At 60.1% G+C, this 12,738-nt stretch overlaps 1 protein-coding gene across 1 annotated transcript in view; it reads left to right on the top strand.

Annotated features, from left to right (window-relative positions):
• The first annotated feature begins 267 nt into the window (after positions 1 to 267).
• RNF144A (ring finger protein 144A) overlaps positions 268 to 12,738 on the top strand; it is a 63,083-nt gene continuing 50,612 nt past the window's right edge. The window contains exon 1 of the mRNA XM_054566645.1: positions 268 to 380. The gene's annotated coding sequence lies outside the window, so the exon portion shown is untranslated. The remainder of the gene's footprint in view (positions 381 to 12,738) is intronic.

The following is a 12,738-nucleotide window of genomic DNA, read 5'->3' as shown; positions in this document are numbered from 1 at the left end:
GCCACCAGGCAGGGACCCTCGCCCCTCATTTCCACCCCGTAGCAGCGGGCCATCCCTGGGAGCCCAGGGCGACCGGCCGGCCCGCCCGCCCGCGCGGCCAAGGGAGGGCGGCAGGGGGCGCTGCGCGGCGGCGGGCGCTGGCGACTCCGCGCCCGCGTCTTTGTGCCGTTCGCGCCGCCGCCCTGTCTCCCTCCGGCTGCGCGTCCCGGCTGGAGGCCGGGCAGGGAAGAAAGGGCGGCTCGGGGCGGGGCGCGGGCGCGGGGCGGCGGGCACCGGGCGCGGACACCCTGCCGCGGCACCAGACTCGAGCGGAGCGCTCCCAGCCCCGCCGCGGCCGAGCAGCAGCGACAACCCCCGGAGCCCGGGCCGCGCGGGACCAGGTGGGTGACGGCGTCCCCTTTGTGTCGGCATCTCGGGAACGGGAGCCGCCGAGGAGGACCGAGGGATGTGGCCCTGCGGAGCCGGGTCCCGGGCGCTCAGATCGGGGTCTGCTGGGGGGACGCGTGGGCTCCGCGCTGAGGGCGCCACCCTGGCCCTGGCCTGACACTCGGTGGCCTCGGCGCCGCAGCCACTTGGGGACCGCGGGTCCCACCTATCCGGCCGGCGCGCGGGTCTGCGGCGCTGCGTCTCTGGCGCTGGGCTGGTCTGGAGAGCGGTGGGTGGCGGGCGGGGGCCGCTCACAGGCCGCGCATGGCGAAGTCGGGGCAGGGAGCACCGCGGGGGCGCGGCGCGTTCCCACAAGACCCCCGCGCCCACAGGACTGTGGCCGCCCGCCTCCTGCCAAGCCTCCCCGGGCTGAGGGGCTGGGGATGGCCCCCGGGGGTCTCCCCACTTCTGCCCTAGCCATGGCTGCCCGGCGGCCCCCGCACCATCCTGGACGCCCAGCCTGGGTCTCTGTGCATCTTGGAGGCTCCAGGCGTCGGGGAGAAAGAGGTCACTTTTTTGCGCCCTAGTGATCTCCACAGGCAGGTCCCGGGTGGTCGCTCCAAAGTGTCCTCGCCATCTCTGTCTCAACCTTTCTTTTGCCCAGTGTCCTAAAAAATGTCCATTCAGCGCCCAGCCTGTGGTCTCCCTGGGCCGGGGGAGGCTGGGGGAGGAAGAGAGTCCAGGAGTCCCAGGGGGCGTCCCGCGTGGGCCCTGCTGCCCTGTGGGGGAGGGTTTAGTACCCGCCCTAGGACGTGGCCCTTGTCTGGCTTTGGCCACTTACGGGGGGGAAGCTCTTTCCTGGGAGTGGGGCCGGGTTCTAGCAGGGCACGTGCCAGGGCTCCCGCCGGGGCTGGCCGGGCGAGAGGCTCTCCCGCAGATGAGGGGTGTCTGTGAGTGGAGTAAGCGAAGGCCGGAGGGAGGTGGTGTGGATGCCGTGGGCATCGGGGTGGGGGACGGGGGAGGAGGCTCAGGGCTGCCGTGTGAGGGAGAGAAAGAGAAAGCCCGAAGGTGGAGCCCTCCCCGGGGATCGGAAGGTCGGAAGGTCGGAAGGGGTGCTGGCCGGGGGAGCTGCCCGCAGGGGAGGGGAGGGGACGCAAGGGGGCGTGCAGGGGACTGTCCCGTGGTCCTGGCACCCGGCACTCAGTGACATAGTCCTTTCCCCAGTGCTGACAGCAGGGACCTGGTTTTCTGCAGTTTCCTAGTGTCATTTTAAAAGTTTCGCTTTTATTATTCTTTAAGAGTGCAAAGAGGTTACGCCCAGGGAGGTCAGATGGGGACAAATTAAGAAACCTTTGCATTCCAGGGGACTGTTGGTCCCACTCCTGTGACGGTGGGCGCCTCCGATGGCTGTGGAGGAGGAGAGTGGCCCAGGCTGTGTTCGGGGGAGGGGACCAGGCGCAGCGGGAGCCTGGGAGCCAGACCCCGACTTCTGCATTGCCGGTCAGTGGGTCAGGTGTGGGCGGGGTCCTCGGGAGGACGCAGGACGCAGGTCGCCTCATTTTAACGACGTGGAGAATGTCCGGGTTTGGCGCCGTTCGAGTTCGGAAGTTCACTTGCCTAACGGGGCCCTGAAGCCTCGTGCGGCCCCTTGGGAAGGGGAGCTAAAGAAGGGTGAGCCCAAGTGCTGGGGACAGCGGGCGAGGCACGGACAGGCGCCATGTCCCCGCGTCAGAGCTCCACGGGGGCGCAAGGCTTCTCTTGCGACCTGAGACGCGGAAGGAACCACACGCCCAGTTCAGCTGAAGCTGCTGACCTCCCTCGGGTGAACGTGCCCCTTGGCAGGGCCCGGCGCTGGGAGTCACGCCGCCTGTTCTTTCCACTGTAATTCATGATTCTCTCCTCTTGGGAGCCTCTCTCATTGGGGAGAGGCAGGAGGGGCGCCTGTTCTACTGGACTGGGAGTCACAGAGCGAGATGGTGGCCGCAGATTCCCAGCTCCGCGCCGCCGGCCAGGGGGCCCCAGCTCCGCAGCCCAGCTGCGGAGGGCAGAGACGCGTCCGCTGCGGGGTCCTGGGGGCTGGAGCTGCTCGACGCCTTGTTGAGCCCTCAGACTCTTCCAGGCACCTGGCTGAGCGAGGTCACCCCAGGTTTGTGGGGTGCGGGGCAGCAGAGGCAGCCCAGAGGCTGTGAACCGAGTGGGGTGTCTCCAAGGAGGAAGAGCCTCTCCCCGGCCACTCTGGGTGACACGCTGCCGCGCAGGCTGGAGCAGCACGTTGGAGGTGCTTTTCTTTAAGACCAGAAGAGCCGCTGGAGGTGACCACCCCCAGAGCCGGCCTCCCCCTTGCTCTGTGTCTGCATCCCAGACGCGCACGGGGGCCTTTGCCTGATTAGGTGAACACGTGAAGTTCAAGCCACTGTTCCCACACCTGCTGGGGATCAGGACCAAAGGACAGAGCTGGTGCAGCGCCGCGACCCAGCCCGGCCACCCTGGGCCAGGGGCCTACCCGCCTTGCATGGCCCCAGTTCCTTCACCTGGAAAACCAAGGTGTTGGCCAAAGCCATTTTCAAGACCCGGAACGAGCGTGTGGTGAAGGTGCTTGGCAGGAGACTCAGCGCCTCGGAGCTGCGCGGCGCCCCCCGCCCCGGAAGGGGTTGCAGGGGAAGGGCTTTCCGCCAGGCCCTTACGCCGGAGAGGCTGCTGTGCGGCAGGCGGCTCAGTGGCACTGAGTTGCCACCCGCCTGCCTCCCTGGAACCCAACACCTGCCTGGGCACGTGTTTCCAGGGTGGCCCGCGGACACCCAGCCCCAGGCGATCTCTCGGGAGTGAGAAGCCAAGCAGGTACGACGGGGAACCAGGCGCTTGCTTTCTTGTATTCTGATTCCTTGCAGCCTGCTCGTCCTATTCTTCCCACAGGCTCCTCGTGCCGGGCACCGAGAGCAACTGCAGCTAAGACTCGCTTTGCGCCCCGTCTCCAAGTGCAGATGGTGGGGTGGGGGGGGGGGGGGGGGGCGGTGCCCGGCGGGGCCACGAGTCCGTCCTCACACGTTCCCAGAGGACAGGACAGGGGCCGCTCCCGTGCCCGAGAACTGGGGGGCGGCTGCCTGGCAAGGAGCTCTGGGGGGCGGGCTGTGCCGGCCTCACCACAGGAGAGGAGAGGGGAGTGCCTCTCCACCTCCCGTTGCCCTGGGAGCCATGCAGATGGCGAGGACTGTCCCTTTATCCCTTCAGGGTCTGTCCCTGCACACAGGACACCTGTTCACTGGCCAGGGACCGCTGGCTCGTGGTCCTCCCGACCTGCCCTCTGTTGCTGGCTTGCCTGCCTGTCTCTCTCGTTTGGAACGGCCCCACACGGCACGCTCTGCGGCCCCTCCGCAGCGAGGCTCGCCCAGGTCCCCCGCCGCGGGGCAGCCTGCCGGCGCCCCCCACCGGCCGGTGGGGCGACGTGCAGACCCCTGCGGCAGGCAGCCTCTCCTTCTCAAGGCGGAGCCCTCGTTCTCTGTGTAGCTGCTCTGAAGCCAAACACCAGGCAGACTTTGTGTCCCTTTTTGGGATGCTGTGCAGGGATCCCTTCATCATTCTGTTTCCTGACCTCTTGTCACCCCCCTGCCGGGGCACCTCCCACAGCTCCCTGCTTGTTTAGTCCTCGGGGCGGGGTTCGGAGCCTTGTTGCTGCTTGGCCCCAGCCTCTCTTTCCAGCTCTCGCCTCTTCCAGCCTCCACGGGAAGGACCCCCCCCCCAACGGCTGGGCACGCGTGTCACTTCGTTCCTGCCGCTGGGGGATCGCTGACGTGGGGCCTGTGGGGCGGCGCGCCCAGCCCGGGCACCCCAGTGGGGGACAGGGGGGCCTGGGGCCCACGCCCGCCCCGCCCTCCCAGGCCCCCCTTTCTCTCTCCATCCGCTGATGGAAACTCTCGCTGGCCAGGCGCTTCCATAGCAACTTTGCCTCAGACTCTGCAATTGCACTGAAAACTCTCCCGTTAGTGATTTATGTAACTGTCTTATTTCCTCTCCTAAATTATAAGCTTTACAAAGGTAGACATTTATTCATTTTTGCATTTCCTCAGCGCCTGTCCTGGTCTTTGTAAATGCATTTTGGTTTCCTGATTGAACACGGAGTAGAGAAATCTGGTTCAAGAGGGCAAGTCTGGGGAAAGGGGAGTCGAGGGCACCTCGTGTCCCCTCCTTGGAAGGCTGAGCATGGAGCGGTGCTGTGCCGCGCGGCGGCAGCCGGTCGCACAGTGCGGGCGAGGGCCAGCTTGGGGTGGGGGTCGTGGGCCGGTCCAAGGGCCTGAGTGCGCAGCTCCGGCCGGGGAGGCAGGAGGAAGGCCCTGACCGTCCCCCGTCCTGTGTGGACACCAACCCCGGCATCGCAGACGGTGGCTGGTGCAGGCCGGCGGGAGGCGGTCATGTCGCGCAGGGCATCCTGGGATGCAGGGGAGGGTGAGGCAGGGGACAGAGCTGGCCTCGCCCTGCAGGGCTCACAGTCCAGCGGGGGAGACGAGCTGCCCATCTGCGTGTGAGTCAGGCCGTCTGGAGAGGAACTGGCTGAGGGAGACGGCCGTGCGTGTGGGGAGACGTGGGAGAGGGGGCAGAGCGGAGATGAGGAGGCTTGTGCTGGTGCGGAGGGGGCCCGCAGAGATCTGTTGATGTGGCGCAGTCGGGACTGGAGGGCGGGCCCACGGGGACAGGAGGGCATGGGGCGCCGTCAGCCTGGTGAGCCTCGTGAGACCCGGGAACGGACAGCCGGAGTTCCTAGAAGGAGTGTTTGCCGGGACGCGCAGCGCGGCGTGGATGCGCGTGGCCCTCCTGTGTGGGAACGGCAGCTGCTAAGGACGCGGCCAAGCGCCTGCGGGATGTTCCACAGGGGCCCGCAGCGTCGCCGCTGTCTCTGCGGAGCCTGGCTCTCGAGTCCCTGTCGCTCTCCTTCTGTCCATGGGGCCAGTGTGCATTCAAAAGCATCGATAGGGTGTCTGGTTCAAGAGGGGCTTTGCGTTGGGAAGTGTGAAGGCTCGCAGACCCTCGGGCTGGCCGGGTGTCCTGTGATCGAGAGCACAGGGGAGCAAACAGTCCCATCGATGACGTGCCACCCCGCACTTCTTGGTAGCGGCGCGCTGGTGGTTAATAGCCCGGGACAAGGGAATAAAAAGGGCTTCCAGAAGACGCTCAGAGCTGGCGGCCCAGGATCTGAATTCGTTGGCTGACCCTGTGCATTTCTCCCTCGTCACTTGGCAGGGCCCGGCCGTGCCGGTCCCCGGGGTGGAGGAGACAGAGCTGGCTCTCTGCGAGATCACAGCCGCTCTTTCTTCTCCGGCTCAATGGAGTGCTCGCCCAGCCCCGAGAGCCGGGCCAGCCTGGGCGGGCGGCCCCAGGGTGGTGGATAGGGCCGGATGTGGAGGAGAAAGGAGGAACAAGGCGTCTTTATCCCCTCGGCTCCGCGCCCCTCAGCAGCCGCCGCTCTTTCCGCGTCTGCGCGCTCCTCGTCCTGCTCGCCGATGGCTTCACACCCGCCCCTCGTCCTCACGCAGGGCGGTGCTGCAGACGCAGGCCACGCGGTGACGCCATGGGGGGATGGCGCTCGGAGGTGACGCGGGCCCTGGAAAAGGCACCGCAGGCCCGCTGCCACGTGGGGACACAGGGACAAGGTGCCGCCTGTCACCCAGGGAGTGAGCTCTCACCAGGACCGACTCTGCTGGCACCTTGACCTCGGACCTGTGGTCTCAGAAATAGTGAGAAATGAACGCCTGTCGTCTATAAGCCACCACGCTCTGGGATTTTTGTTGCGATCGTGCCAATAGACCAAGACAGGCAAAAATGGCTGGTCACCTGTCATATCGGAGCTGGGCCCACTCTACTGATCGCCTTTTAACTTGATCATCCGCAAAGACCCCGGGGAGGTCACATCCATGGATCCTGCGCTCAGGAGTTCAGCACGTCTTTTGGAGAACACAGTTCAACCTCTCACACCCATCTACTAGGGTCAAGTAGTGCGTGTTTGCATGTCCTTGTATGTCACTGTATGTTGGTCCAGCAACAGAACACTTACTGACAAGGACTCAGACAAACGGGCTTCTGTTTCCTCGGTGACAAGAGGACAAAGGCAGTGGCTGCTGGCGTGGGTCCAGCTGCTCGGTGCTGTCCCCGAGACCCTGGGGTCTCCTGTGTCGCTCGCTGTCCTCAGCCTATCCCGCCGCCTCCCGCGCTGGCCCGGGCGCAGAGGGCTCTCCGGGCCGCCGGCCCCCGTCGGAGCGGAAGGGCAGGCGAGGCGGGGGAGGGGGTGCTGCCCACCCCCGCCCCTTTTATTTCGGGAAAGAGCAGGCTCTTCCAAAAGCACCGTGGCTACTTCTGTCTCACTGGCCTGGGCTTCGTAGCGACACCCGGGAGCCAGGGACGCTGAGAGATGCGGCTGCAGGAGCCCAGGGCCCGTCCTTGAGGGGACTGGGGCAGCGCGAGGGAGGGGACCCTCCCAGGGTGGTGCGGGCCAGGCTGCCCTTGAACGAACGGCCTTTGCTTCTCTCGCCGCACGGCCAGCGTCCAGACCGACGTGCGCGTGGCTGGAACGCCCTTGGTGCCGTGCGCACCAGAACCTCCCGTGAACGTGTGTGGCTTTGGGCGCAGTGAGGACCAAGAGAGCCCAAGCCTGTCACGCGCACTTCTGTGTCCCTTTGCAGCCACACAGGGCCTGGCACATAGTAGGTGCCTGATGACCTACTATGAATTGAACTCATTAGGCGTCTTTTCCCTTCAAAACCATCTGTGTCCAGAAACAATCTCATCCATTCATTCTCTCTTTTGTCCACTTATCCATGGACAAAAAAAAGGCTTTGGCAAAGCCTTTTTGGCACCAGGCGTCCAAGGCGGATGCGGGAGGGTACCGCGAGGGAGGGAGTGGGGAGACAGTGTGGGCGGGCGAGGGCTTCCCAGGACAAGGCGGACGGTCTTCTGCAAGCGGCAGGGCAGGTGTTGCTCTCTTTAGTTTTTGGGGTCATGTAAACGCCAGTTTCACCCGAGGGAAGACAACCCGTTGGGACACAGAGGGATCCCTCTCCATCCAGCAATATCGCGTAACGTCCATCCCTCCCGTTTGTGAAGTAGCTGCACATCCCCGGCGCAGGCTTTGTAGTGGGTCGAGTAAAGATGCGCTGTCACCCCCTAAGCCGGGCGCCGGGCTGCGCAGCGTGTTCACGACCAATGTGCCCTTCCCGCCGCGGGGGGCCGCGGGGAGCAGCCTTTATCTGTTGATGCTTTACTCGCTCCCGGGTGTTTCTTTCTCCTTTGGCCCGAAGCCCTGGCTCCTTGGCAGTGACCTTGTTTTCCCTCAGTCCTGGCCACAGGCAGCGGGTCCGGCGGCTGCAGGAGGAGGTGCAGGGGGTGTGGCCAGCTGGCCTGGCAGATAAGGCCGCTCTGCCCAGGGCTGTGCTATCTGGGGCGGGCAGGACCCCTTCCTGGCGCAGCAGGAGCAAACCAAGGGCAGGCGGCAGGCAGAGGGGCTGCTCCGGGTAGTGGCCGCCGCCCCCTCGGTCTCCTGCTTTGCCTCCCTCCCAGCCTCAGCTCAGCTTGCCGTTCCTGAAGCTCGCCCGGGTTCATCCCGCGGAGTGTCCTGTCGTTTCCCGGGACCTCCGTGCGGCCCCTGGCGGCCTCCTTGTGGCCCTGAGCTGCGCTGGCACTTTGTGCAGGACACCGAGGGAGCCTGCACCCTGTCTCTCCCTGGACCCAGCAGGCCTGGCACGTCGGCCCCCAAGCCCTGGGTGGCCGAGCGTGCACACCCTCGAGACAAGAGTTAGAAAACCACCAGAATTCACGTGGACATGTGTCCTCCTGTCAGCAAAACCTGTCATAGCGCTGCACTCAGCGGAACCTCAAGGCGCAGTTACACGGAAATTACACTTAACCTGCAGTGGTTGAAGGGTGTGTTCTGGGGCCTGGCAGATGCCCGCGAGGCCCGAGGAACGAGACGGCCCTGGGTTCAGAGCTGCCCGCCGCGCGTCTGCCTCCCTCCAGCCCCCCCGACAGCAGGGATGGCCGCTGAGAGACCCTGGGCACGGCCCCATCGCGCTCTCCTGGGTGACCGCGTGGCGGCGGGCGTGGGGGAGAGGGGTATCCTGCTCGGTTTTGAATTCCCAGCTTCAGTGTGTCCAACTTTTAACTGAACTCTGGGTTTTTTAAAACATGAAGGGCCCTAGGATGGGAAGGGCCGTTTCGCCACTAAAGCTAAACGTCTAACCCTGCGCTGTACACCTGCAACTAATAAAATATTGACTGTCACCTGTAATTGAAAAATAAAAAAATAATAATAATTAAAAAAAAGAGAGAACAATAACAACAAAAGATTGTGTCTGAAACTTCACCGTTGGGGGCTTTTAAAGCCACTGACATCTAAAACCTGATACCAAATGGCAAAACCTTAGCCGGGCCGCTAACGGAAAGAATGACCTCGCAGCGGCACACACCCATGGGTGTGACTTGACTTCGCATTCCTTTCGGATCGTCCCTGGCGTGGGCCGCCTCCGCGTCGCCTACCCCAACCTGTTTATCTGGGAGTCAGGCTGGTTGCACTGTGAGCCCCGTTCTGCAAAAATAAATACCCGGGGCCCTCAGATAAAAATTTTCTTGGTGAACATGAAATTATCATTTTAGAATTTCTTCTCAGTCAGCTGAGCAACAGGAGCGTTTGCTAACACGGTGAAGCCAGCCTTTTGCGGCAGAGCCGGAAGCATCGACACAGAAATCTTGTCGGCGGGGCTCAGCGGGCTCGGGGAGACGGGCGGCGGCGGGGGCGGCGGGACGGCCCTCTGCAGCCGCCTGGCTCCTTCGCACGGGGCGCCAGCTCAGGGAAGTGGCAGCAAATGCGATGGGAAAGAAGTGCTTTGTGCGCAAAGGCTTCTTTAAGAAAAAATAGCCTCACATGGAAAACATCTCACTGCGGTTAATATCCTGCTCTAATTGGGTACGGTTTTTGGAGATTGCGGACATGAGAATAGCTTACAGTGTGTCATTAAGTGAAAATAATTAGGAGGCTGAGTTGTGTGTGTAATAGGTGCACAAACATGGAAAACATTGCCGAGGAAAGGAATCATGACTCACGGAGATTGTGACTTTTTTGCTGTATTTGATTTTTTTTATTGCGATTATATTTCATTCTGTAGCGAAAGAAATGATTTCCGTTAAAAAGTTTAAATTGTGAATTCTGCCTACCAGCACGCACCCTTTTATCACTGCATGAACAGCAAACGTATCTTTCAACAAAGAAATGTACCCTGTGCCCGGAGGGGCCCTTCTGAGGCCGCGGCCTGGGGACAAGCGAGCAGTGCCCGGGCAGAGGGCCCCCCGCCATCAGTAAGCAAACGGGAGCCACACGAACCCCAGTGGTTTTCCCGACCGGGTGCTTTCGGGCTATTTTATATCATGCCCTTGCACACGTGCGCAACGGCAGTTAATGCCAGAACCGGGGCAGTGCGGCCCTGCCGCGCCCCGGTCACCTGGTCCGCAGCCCAGGGGTGGCGGTCGCAGTCTGAGCGGAAAGCCACCGGGCCTCCCGGCCGCCCCCTGCGCCTGCCGACGCCAAGGCCGTGACCTCCGCCAGAGCTCCCGTCGGACGCATTCAAACAGTGCGGAAAGTACCAGGGATCCTTCCTTCTTCGGGGCTCTTCCGAGGATTAAATACATCACAGCTCTAAAGAAGAGCTTGGAATAAATAAGAAGATTTCAACAAAAAAAAGCGGAGGTCTCTGCAGAAGTCAGATTCACAAATAACCCTTTGGATTTCCCCGGGGACGGGGCAGCCAGGTGCGACGTGGGGGTGGGGGTAGCCAGGGCCCTGGGAATTCGGACGGACACCGTCGGACGCACTCAGGGTCCATCTGGAAGTCATTTCCTGGCCGAAGGAAATTCTGCGCTCTGCGCTGCAAGGATGGAAAGTATTAGCCGCGTAGAGGCTGCTGTCACTCTCTCAGCGGACGATGGGACGGCCCACGCGCAGTCACACCGCGGTCCCCTCCGCCTTTTTCTCTCCTTTGTGGCCGTGCTTCGTCATTTCGGTGAGAAGGCCGGCAAACCATGGCATTGCTGCTACACAGCAGCCGCACGGCTGTGCGCTGAGCCGAGCCCCGCGTCCGGTCCTTGAAGGCCCGCGCCCTTTCCGTCCTGTGTACCCCTCTTAAGCCTTAGCCGTTGAGCCCAGCTGGATGTTTTTCAGTTTCACTGATCTTTTAAAGAACCGGCTCTTGACTTTTGTTGTTCTCTGTGGTTTTCCTGCTGGTGATGTTATTGATTTCTGCTCCGGTTCTCGTATGGCTTTTCTTCTGCTGGCTTTCGGCTGAAATTGCTCTTCTTACTCTAGTTTCCTAAAGAGGAAGCTTGGAGTATTGATTTCAGACTTACTTCTTTTCTAATACATGCAGTGCATTTAATGCTATAAGTTTCCCATGAAGCTCTGCTTTTGCTGCCTTCTACTCATTTGGGCAAGTTGTATTTTTCATTTTCACTTGGTTTCACAATGTTTCTCAGATTCTCTTGAGACTTCTTCTTTGGCCCATGTGTTATTTAGAAATGCGCTGTTTACTCTCCAAATATTTGGGGGTTTTCCAGCTGTCTTTCTGTTACTCACTTCCAGTTGAGTCCCATTTCAATGTGAAAGCTTAGTTTGTATGACTTCTGATTTGTTTTAGTATCTGTTAAGGTTCTGTGTTATGGCCTAACACGTTCCGTATGAGCTAGAGAAATGTGTCTCCTACTGTCGTTGGATGGGATAGTCTATGTATCACATAAATCAAGCTGACTGTTAGTGCTATTCCATATGGGTCTACTAGGTCCTTCCTGATTTTCCGCTGGCGGGATCTGTCAATTGCTGAAAAGAGGGGTAAAGCCCCTAATTCGAACAGTCGATTTGTCTGTTTCTCCTCGCAGGTCTTGCTGTATATGTGCTGCTCTGTGGGTAGCTGCATGCGTGGTGAGTGTTGTTACGTGTTCTCGCAGAGCTGACCCCTTTGTCACCGGCCCCGGAGCTCCTCATCCCGGATGGCTTGTCCGGAAGGGACGCAGCGACTCCAGCTTTCTTCTGATTGGCATTAGCAGGCGTGCTCTGTCTGTCCCCACCCCCTTTACTGTTAAGCAGAATCCTTTCATGGAAAGTGTGTTTCTTCAGACAACATAGAGTTGAGTCTTGCTTTTTTATTCACTCTGAAATCTTTGTATTTTAACTGGTAATATTAGACTGTTCACATCTAAAATGATTATTGTTTTAGTTGGGGTAATAGCTACCATGCTTGCGACTGTTGTCTATTCCTTACCTCTTTTTTATTTGTTTTTTTTTCCCCCTCTTTTGCTGACTCCCATGGTTCTGAATGTTTTACATGATTTTGTTTTGTCTTTTCTATTAGCATCCAACTATACTTTTTAAAAACATTTTTAGGATTCAGCGGTTGCCCCTGTTTGGAATATATGTATTTTTAGCAAAAACAAAGTTCACTTTGAAATACTATACCATTGGAGATGTAGCAATGGCCGCTGGTAACGGATTGTTTCTGGCCTTTCTCTTCCTTCCCTGATGAGGTTGCTGTTGTTTATTTCCCTTATTTATAGGCATAATCATCCGATACGTTGTTCTTGTTAACTGCTTTAACAATTTTCTTTTAGATCGATTAAGAATAAGGAAAAAAGATACTTTCTTTTACATTCATATTTTCTTTTTCTCCTTTCCTGCCTCTGTGTTGATTGGAGTTTCTGACCTATAATTTTCCTTCTTTCTGCAGAACTTTTAACATTTCTTTCAAGGCAGAACAAGTGGTGACAAATTCCCTCAATCTTTGCTTGTCTAAGAAAGTGTTTATCTCTCCTTCGCTTTTGAAGGGTAGTTTTCCCGGACACAGGATTCTGGGTCGGTGGCATTTTCCTTTCAACACTTTACAAATCACACCTGCTCTTCGCTTGCCCGTGTGGGTTCGAAAGAGAAGTCCGATCGAATTCGCGTTCTCCCTCCTCCGTGAGCGCAGGGTTGGCCCCTCACCCTCAGCTCGTGCCAGAACCTCCACGTTGTCTTTGGTTTTCGCAGGGGGCTGTGCACCTCTGCGGAATCTGTCCTCGTGAGCCCTCTGTGAATCTCCCGGAGCGGCGGTTCGGTGTCTGTCGCTGATTCTGGAACACTCCTGGCCGTTCTTGCTTCACGTATTCCCCGCTCTGCTTTTGCTCTCTCCCTCGGGCTTTCCAGCCGCGCGTAGGGTGCACAGTTTGCGATTGCCCTGCAGTTCTCGGACGTCCTTCTTGTTTAATGCTGTTTTTTTCCCTATTTCCTGTCTCTTGAGGGACCTTCTGTCCCCCCTTCAGGTCTGCTGACACTCCCCTTGGCTGTGCCCCGCCTGTGGATGAGCCGGGCGCCGG

Source organism: Pteronotus mesoamericanus, unplaced genomic scaffold (assembly GCF_021234165.1).
Source record: "Pteronotus mesoamericanus isolate MK-2021 breed Mesoamerican mustached bat unplaced genomic scaffold, CSHL_Meso_final contig_101, whole genome shotgun sequence".
NCBI lineage: Eukaryota > Metazoa > Chordata > Mammalia > Chiroptera > Mormoopidae > Pteronotus > Pteronotus mesoamericanus.
This window is presented reverse-complemented; position numbering and strand designations above follow the sequence as displayed.